Genomic DNA, 9,862 nt, shown 5'->3' on the forward strand with positions numbered 1-9,862 from the left:
ATCTTTACTTCTGAGAGACTCTGCCTTTCTAAGATACTCTTTTTATACACTGTTATGTTACTGACCTGTTGCCATTTAACCTGTTTCTTTTTAGTACCACTTACTTTTCCAGCCTTTTGTTGCTAGTGTCCCAACATTTTTGAGACATGTTGCTATCATTAAATTCAAAATGAGCTAATATTTTTCATGAAATAGTAAAGTGTCTCAATTTCAACATTTTAATATGTTTTCTATATTTTATTGTGAATAAAATATGTGTTTATGAGATTTGTGAATCATTGCATTCTGTTTTTATTCACATTTTACACAGCACCCCAACTTTTTTGGGGTTCTATCTATCTATCTATTGTGATGGATTGCCGGCTTCTTATTCTGGCCCTCACCCCCAGGCCGCCAGGAGGAGCTCTCCCGACAGCATGGACAGGGCTCGAATTCCAGCAGGGCCTCATGGATTATGTAGTTTTTATACACAGCCCTGCTGGATACCTTGGGGACCACTAGGAGTCGCTGTCGGGAAGCCCATGGACTCATGTGTGCCCTATAACCTGGAAGTACGTCCTGGTCACGTGAGCAGGAGAGATGACGTGCTTCCAGGTTGAAGATAAGGACTGTTTACCCTGACCCGGAAGGCATAAGGAACTGTGGACTGTTGGGCAGGAACACCTCCGGGTCAGGGTGTATAAAGGACTCTGGGAAAGCCCAGTACACTGAGCTGAGCTTGGAGGTAAGGTGGCTAAGTGTCTGGGAGAAGGAGGAGAGAGAGTATTGTGATTAGTTTATTATATGAGTAGTGTGGAGTGGAGGGTGCTTTGTGCACGTGATTACAAAATAAAGAAGTCTTGTACTTTCATCTGGTTTTTAGAGTGGTACCTGAGGGTTCAAGAGGTGGACACACACCTCAACTGCTACACTATCTGTCTGTCTCCCGCTCTATCTATCTATCTATCTATCTATCTATCTATCTATCTATCTATCTATCTATCTATCTATCTATCTATCTATCTATCTATCTATCTATCTATCTATCTATCTATCTATCTATCTATCTATCTATCTATCTATCTATCTATCTGATTTCATGTGTTTCTTATTGGTTTCTTTACAAAATCTAAATGCATGCTTCTACAGCCATCCACCAGTGTTTGTTAATATGAAATTAATGAATGTGGTCTTCTGCTTTTATCCTTAGATACTGTGGTCTTGCATGTCTTGTATCCACTAACACCTTAGGTGACACTGCATTGATTAGAAATTAGTAGGAAAGATGGATAGAAATGCATATGAAATGAGGAGTAATATTTTTTGGTGTTTTTTAATTAGTAAACTGTAATAATCACTGAGGGGAAATATTCAGGCATCAAATGCAGTATAATCATGATATGTATATTTGAAATACATTTTGGAGGCAAAAATAAGATAAAAAGAAGATATATTCAGGTCCTTGCTCCATAATTTCTTTTTTATTTACTTTATAATCTGGTATTCATAATGTTTACATGCAGATAAATCTTTCTAGACCAATTATAACAGAAGAGTGGGTACAGTGTTTAGTGCTTACGACTCTAGCACTCTGGGTTGGTATTCTGGTCCTGTCACTGCAGAGACTGTGAATCTGTTCACTGCTCCTGTTTGTTTAATGCGGGTATTGCATATTCTTCTCCCATATCAAAGGTAAAATTTTAGGTAAGAACAAGAGAACAATTATGACAAACTCATCTATGCTATTCACCTTGATTGTCCAAAATCACATCATGTCGAGAATAAATGTCCTTAGAGCCCTGCTGTCCACCATACTAATTGGTAATATATTCAATGTGTCTACAGTTCCTGGTGAAGAAAAAAACTTTTAAATATTTGTGCAAAATCTGCCTTCTTGTTGAAGAATTTACTTTAAAGTAAATTCCCTTCATAATTTTAAGCACTTATGTCTCCCCTTAATCTCCACTTGCTTTAATTGAAAGGGTTCATCTTCTTCCATCTATCCTCGTAGCTCATACTTCTTAGTCTTGAAATCATCCTAGTTACTTTTCTCTGGACTTTTTCTAGTCATTCTATGTCTTTTTCACAATATGGAAACCAAAACTCCAGGGGCCTCATGTATAAACGGTGCGTACGCACAGAAATGTTGCGTACGAACCTTTCCACGCTCAAATCGCGATGTATAAAACCTAAACTTGGCGTAAAGCCACGCACATTTCCACGGTAACTCATACCTTGGCGTACGCAATTTCTCTGCTCGGTTTTGCAGACTGGCGGCACCCAGCGTCAAAGCAGTGCTACTGTTCCTGTGTAGTTACCCTTTCTTAGATCCACATCCACGGCGGCGGCTTTATCAAATACACTGAAATTAACCGCATATCGTTCATAAATTTAATGCATCTGATTGTAATTAACCTGTAACAATATAATGGTCCACAGAATGGTCAAACTACTGTTCCTGTGTGCTCATCCTTTCTTTCTTAGCTCCACATTCCTGACGCGGCTTTATAAATACACTGAAATTAACTGCATATTGTTTATTAGTGTAATGCATCTGATCGTAATTAACCTGTAGCAATATAATGGTCCAGGGAATAGCCATAGTATTCCAAATACCATAACTGCTTTAGTGTTGTTACGCTCACTGCATCTTGTTCTTCTTTTTGCTGCTCCCGTTAAGGATTGCCACTGCAGATCATCTTTTTCCATATTACTCTCACTGCACCACTCGGAGTATTTATATCACTGTATCTGAGTGTGAATCACAGCAGCAGATGATCGGAAAGAGAATTATCGGTATAGAGTTTCAAGTACACACTACCTCAACCACGGCAAAAAGCATCAAAGCCTTTCCTGTACGGACCTCGCGTTTCAGAAACAGTTTCATCCCAAGAACTATAAACGCACTCAATCAGTCTATCAAGTGCTCCTTGTTGAACTGTTTGTACTTATAAGTACAATCACCTCACTGTAAACTTACACTACAGTTATAATATTGCACAACCTACGCTACTTTATAAAGCGCGTATGATGACAATATCATTTTTAAGATGAAATGCAGCAAAATATGTTGCTTATAGTATACAGATAAAACTTTAACTTCATTTAAATAATCTGTATTGTTAATAATTAAACATGTGAGGACACGGTGCCGCAGCGTATAGCTAGTTCAAGGATAGCTCCTGCCTTGCGCTGTATTCTTGCTGGTGCTGACGCGACACTGGAAGGACAGACGAATAGAATAATTAAACATGTACTACGAAGATATTTCAATGTTCCTTTAAAGTTTTGAAGAATCGGCGTTCTAAGCTTACAAATGGCTTAACGTCTATTACAGAGCTGATTGTGTGGCGATTGGAGAAAGAAAAGTATGGACAGAAATTGGAGGTTAGTACGTTTGAAAGAGACAGTACAGTGATCCCTCGCTATATCGCGCTTCGCCTTTCGCGGCTTCACTCTATCGCGGATTTTATATGTAAGCATATTTAAATATATATCGAGGATTTTTTGCTGGTTCGCGGATTTCTGAGGACAATGGGTCTTTTAATTTCTGGTACATGCTTCCTCAGTTGGTTTGCCCAGTTGATTTCATACAAGGGACGCTATTGGCAGATGGCTGAGAAGCTACCCAACTTACTTTTGTTTCTCTCTCTCTCTCTCTCTCTCTCTCTCTCTTGTGCTGACTTTCTCTGATCCTGACGTAGGGGGTGTGAGCAGGGGGGCTGTTCGCACACCTAGACGCTACGGATGCTCGTCTAAAAATGCTGAAAGATTATCTTCACGTTGCTACCTTCTGTGTGCAGCTGCTTCCTGAAGCGACATGCTGCACGGTGCTTCGCATACTTAAAAGCTCAAAGGGCACGTATTGATTTTTCACTGTTTGTTTTCCTCTGTCTCTCTCTCTCTCTCTCTCTCCCTGCTCCTGACGGAGGGGGTGTGAGCTGCCGCCTTCAACAGCTTTGTACCGGCGGTGCTTCGCATACTTAAAAGCCAAACAGCCCTATTGATTTGTTTGGTTTTCTCTCACTTTCTGACATTCAGTGCTCCTGACGCGCACTCCTTTGAAGAGATATGTTTGCATTCTTTTAATTGTGAGACAGAACTGTCATCTCTGTCTTGTCATGGAGCACAGTTTAAACTTTTGAAAAAGAGACAAATGTTTATTTGCAGTGTTTGAATAACGTTCCTGTCTCTCTACAACCACCTGTGTTTCTGCGCAAATCTGTGACCCAAGCATGACAATATAAAAATAACCATATAAACATATGGTTTCTACTTCGCGGATTTTCTTATTTCGCGGGTGGCTCTGGAACGCAACCCCCGCGATGGAGGAGGGATTACTGTACTTCTGTAATAAATTATTTCATCGAAGGTCGCACATGGTGCAGCAAGCCTCTTGTGTGAGATATGAACAATCACTGCGCCACCGTGTTCCCATGTTTAATAACATGCTTTCATTCCTATCATCATGAAAATGATATCACGTATACATCTCAGTATTTTAATTATTCAGAGAGCTCTAATATCTCGAATGTAATGCATTCTGTGTCCTGTCGGAGAAAGAGAAAGAATGGAAGCACGTAGTGATTCACACACATAGAGCACATAGAAGATAAAACACAGAACAAAGCATTTAACGTGCTACTTAAGAAACTAGTAAAATAAATGATTTTAAGATGAAGTTTATGATGTTCTACTTTAAAGGCAAAATAAACTACGTGATTAAAGTGGAAATTTCGAGATTAAAGTTGACATTTCGTGCTTTTTTCCCACTGTGTGCCTATGTTTTTTGTTTGTACCCTAATACGCTTTCATATGACACTCAGACGGTGGGCTACGACTTGCCTTTTCACGGCGACTTTGATATGTGATTTCTTTTTTATTTCGGGCACTGTGCGACTTTGTGAATTTGATCTTTCGAGTTTTTCCGACACTCTGTCACTCGATCAACTTTCTTTTGTTGATTATACCACTGTTTAAACCAACAAACAGTACGTTTTTCCTTTGCCTCCACTTGGTATTCGCTGAAATTCTTATATTTTCCCCTGTGCTTTTCCCATTGTCTTTTCACAGAAGGCTATTTATATTGATTTGCATATTCAAAGAGGCGTAATTCTGGGAGGAGTTGGGGCGGGGCAGAAGGCGCGTGCACGTGCGTTACTTTTCACGCTGATCGGGATTTATGTAGTGGAAGAACGTGAAAGTATGCGTGCGCACAGATTCCTGCATCTGGATTTTTCTGTGCGTACGCACAATCCCGCTTTTGTGCTTACGCCATGTTATAGTGTGAGTTCTACGCACAGCGTTATACATGAGGCCGCAGATGATGCCTTACTAGGGGATTAAATAATTTAAGTATAACATCCGGTGACTTGTACTCCAAACCTCGTTATATGTAACCTAACATCCTATTAGATTTCCTCTTTGCTTATGTACACTTTCTGACTGTAAATAATGATGAATCCACACTGACTCTCAGATTCTTCTCATAAAGGGTGCATTCAAGTTTCAGACCTCCCATTTTGTGTTCAAAGCTAAGATTTAAGCAATACCTTACATTTACTTGATTAAAATTTCATCTTTCACAGATCTGTCCAACTTTCCCAGAAGTAATTTATCCAATTCTGCTTTATCTGCCCTTCCACCTAGTTTGATATCAAATGCTTAATTTAGTTAGTGGGATCTTGATGAGTATGTGAGTGTGTCTAGTGATGGACTAGAATCATTTCAAGGCTTAATTTTCATAATTGTTGGTATCAACAAATCATTGTGAATAAGGACTAAAGTCTGGTTAACAAGAAATTCATCAGTGTCTGTCATTCAAAGTAAAATGACAAAGCCTGCGTATCAATCTGTAAGACTAAAACAAGATGTACTGGCAACTTTGTGCAGAAAAGGTGGGGGTTGACACAAACAGAGATCAGTTGACGTCACCAGGAAGCACACAGCCTCTGCACAGCTGACTTAAAGGCGCTCTTCTCCATTGAGCTCTTGATGCAAGGGGATTGCCTCTAAGCCACATGTTGTGGGTTCATGACTGGCCACTGGCAGTTGTCACAGTGCAAATCTTGAAACTGGGACCTTCAGTGACCTTCTGATGTATGGTCTGTGGTGCAGGGCAGGATTTTAAATAAATAAATAACAATGACACATGTCTTCAGGTGGGGTGTGGTAGCATGTAAGGAGCGGCTTCAGCAAGTGATGCGGGAGCAGATGGTCTTGCCCATGACCCAAATTAGTGCTGGAGCTGTGATTGCCTCATCATCTTTAAAAAGGGAAGCGTGTTAGGAAAAAAAAAAAGAAAAGAGAAGAGAAAGAGAAAAAAAATGGAGTTTAAAGAAGCAAGTGTAAAGCAGGCAGGAAACAAGGAAGAGCCGGTGCAGGAGTGAGGAGATAGACAGCCAGGAGGAGGAAGAGTGAACTGTGAGACAGCCAGTGCTTGGGGTGGCGGTTATGGTTTGCTTGAGCTGAACGATTTAAGGGAGCAAGAGTGACCAGTAGGAGTGCGGCTCCACATAAGTCCAGGAAGGCAGCAGGCTTGGAGTCAACAGAGGCTCTTTTCTTTGTCCATGGAAGGGAAGGACCCAAGCCTAGGTTCATTTTTGGAATCGTACTGTGAGCCAAGGAAGCAGAAGGGACCCAGACCTGTAGACTGTAGAAGAAAGATAGCCAAGTCTGGTGGGTAGGCAGCTTCTCAGCTGCAAGGTCCGTAAGGGACAGTTTCCTGCACTATTGGTTTTAACTTCGGGTTTTTAAAGGGATATTTATTGATTGAATTTTAATCTCCACACAGACACCTTCTTTTAATCGGATTATGTATTTATTGAACATCTGGATGCACCACACTATTTGAACATTGTTTTGGTTTATTTTAATTAAAGCATTAGAGCACTTTTCACCATCCCCTTGCTTTCTGTGTGAGTCAGGTTCAAAAGACTCCGAAAATGGAAGAGGGTGCATGGAACTGACCCACACTATCACAGACCTGTGTGTTTTATTAATTTAATTTTATTCTATTCACTTTATATAGCTCTGGGGTTTTGTGGGGTGGGGGTGGTTTCAAATTTATATATGAAAATTTGTTATTTACATTCTATTTTTTGAAATCAGATAAAAAATTGATCAAAATAAAACTGGAATGCTTCTTGGTGTGAGTCCAAGGTAAATTCACAAGACTACAACAATAAAAAGGTGATATATACTAAAAGAATCAATAAAACTTTTGTTTTAAATTTCCTCCCTTATAAATACATTTGTGATGATCTTTATTTTTTGGCTTTATTGTGCTTTATTTTATTTAAAAAAATAAACAAATGAACATTTTTGAATATGTCATTGCCTTTAAAGATATAAATGCCTTAGTTTTAAGAACTTAGGATAATTTGCAACAAAAGCAAAGCTTCAGAAAGACAGACATCGTGATCAGCTTTGCCTTTGACCAATAGTATTTTTTGAAGTGCTTTAAATTCTGCCTAAACGATCAAAAATTTTATTCTGGATATCGAAGGCTTTATTTTAGTGGGCAAATCTTTTTTTATTTTTATTTTTCACTTTTTAGATATGACTGAATGGATATCCATTTATGAATAAGAAAGTTTTATTTGTTATTATGTATTATGCAGCGTCTAGCTTTAAATTGTTCCCTGTCAGCTTGCATATGAAATCAACTAGAGAAGGATAACAGGAAATGATTGCCTACTGCCAGCCAGAAAATGAGAAAGCTTACAAAACTGTATTTCTGGGTGATCCCTCGTGTAAGGAGAAGGTTACAGTTCAAACCACAGAGAATCCCCCCTCACACCCCCATAGTTCAAACATTACAGCAGCACACTGTCTGTGCATACATCACACAGGACACAAGCATAAGCACACTCAATAGACTTCTGTTTTATTTCTGTGTAACAGTCTTCATTGAGTGCAAGCTTAGAGAGCTGTGATAAGATTACAAATAGAATATAATCACAACCTTTTACAAATCATTAATGTACACATACATATAAACCAATAGGTTTCTTTAAATACTACAAAGCAGGTCTAAACTGGTAAACATAAATAGAACCTAACAAAATCTGTCCATTAATATAACAGAACTGCAGCTAGTTGACAATGCACGAGGGGAAAACAAAAACTCCAGCCAGCACCATACCTGGAGAAATAAACATGTGAGGGGTCCATTGTCTCCTATAACAGACAAAAGTCTAAAGCAGAGTCAGAGTCAACATATTCACAAGTCACAATTTAGAGTTAAGCCCATGTGTCTAAATAATAAATGTACAGTATCTATTGTATACTTCAAATAATACTCACGCATCATCACTGTATTTTAATCAAAATAAAAAAAGTATGTCAATGTTATAATTAATACTATCATGCAGAACAATAGTACAGCAGAATATCATAAAAAGTAATTTACATTTTACAAATGCATGGATTTGATGGGAATCTGTCGGGCACATGTGCAGAGGGAGCCATGACAAGGGAGCTCTCTGAGCTCTCTTTGTATTTAAGCACCAGCTGAGCCTGACACTGCTTAGTTTCCAAGGTTCGATGAGATCAGACATATTCTGGGTGCATTTCTACAGCTGCACTAGCATTTGTGATGCACCAGATGGTGGAATGAATTGCACAACATAATGCATTGCATTTTTCATTCCCCAAAAAAATATAAAAGGATTTACCACTGCTGCTGAGTTTCCTATACATACTGCCAATTTGAGGCTACAGACAGACAGACAGACAAATGTACAAATAAAAACACCATTTTTAAAAATGGCAACTGTAATTAATAGCAAATACTTCTTTTTTAAATATATGTTTTCTGTTGTAACATAATAAAATGACTACTGTAAAACTTGGGCATGATTACTTTTGATTGTGCATACATTTTAGATTTCAATTAATGTGTGCAAGTGTTTACGTGACTGCTCTGGGCTCCTTCTCATGCACTCAATCAGAGGGTCTAAAAGTGATATCTACATACTTTCTAACAAGCTTTATAAGTTATTACTACTTAATGAATATGAAATCTCATGTCATTCATAATCCTTTATGATTTAACACAGCTGATGTTTTGAGATGACACAGCCAACAAATGTGATCATGGAAAAACCAGAACTTCAAACAATACCAAAGAACCAGAAACTGAAAGATTAAAACAAACATGAAGGTCAAAGTAGAGGTCAAAGAGGTTGTAAAGTATAGAGTTCTTATGCTAGAGCAGAGTACTTGGAAATTAAGTTGACTATGGAATTCATCGAGGAATAAAACAGTGTGTAATTGTCGCCATATTTATACTGTCACACCTGATGACATCATCGTTGGTGATGATGCAGTCACATGACAAGTACCAAGATGGCTTTGTATAAAGAAAATATATAACGTTAAGAAAAATATCCTTGTGATTTTAAAATCAAATATGAAACTAAAGTCTGAAGTGAAATCCTCATATATCAAAAGCCCAAATTAGGCAAAATATACTTATAAAAGTGTATATTCATTACAGCTTTTCTGGCTATTCTAAGTAACAATATCAACATAAGCAATAATAATCAACGAATCAAATGTGAATAAAATAGACATAAAGAAGGAAATTAAGCAGAAACGTAAACTCTGGCTTACACAGAACAGCTAGAAACCAGACAGTTTCATGAGAGCAGACAGACAGACAGAGAGAATTTTCCACCATAAATGTAACTGGCAGGCCACAAAGGCAATATAAAGGACCAGTGTGTGTGTAACCTGTGATCAAATTAACAAAATAGGCCAAAATCAGGAATCGAGCAATTGTGTGACAAGCCCAATAAACAAAACAAAATCAATGACTTCAAGAATCTACACAAAAATGTGCTCTAACCTCTAAGGAGATGCATTTGCGGAAGGATTT

This window comes from Erpetoichthys calabaricus, chromosome 9 (genome assembly GCF_900747795.2).
Source record: "Erpetoichthys calabaricus chromosome 9, fErpCal1.3, whole genome shotgun sequence".
Lineage (NCBI taxonomy): Eukaryota > Metazoa > Chordata > Cladistia > Polypteriformes > Polypteridae > Erpetoichthys > Erpetoichthys calabaricus.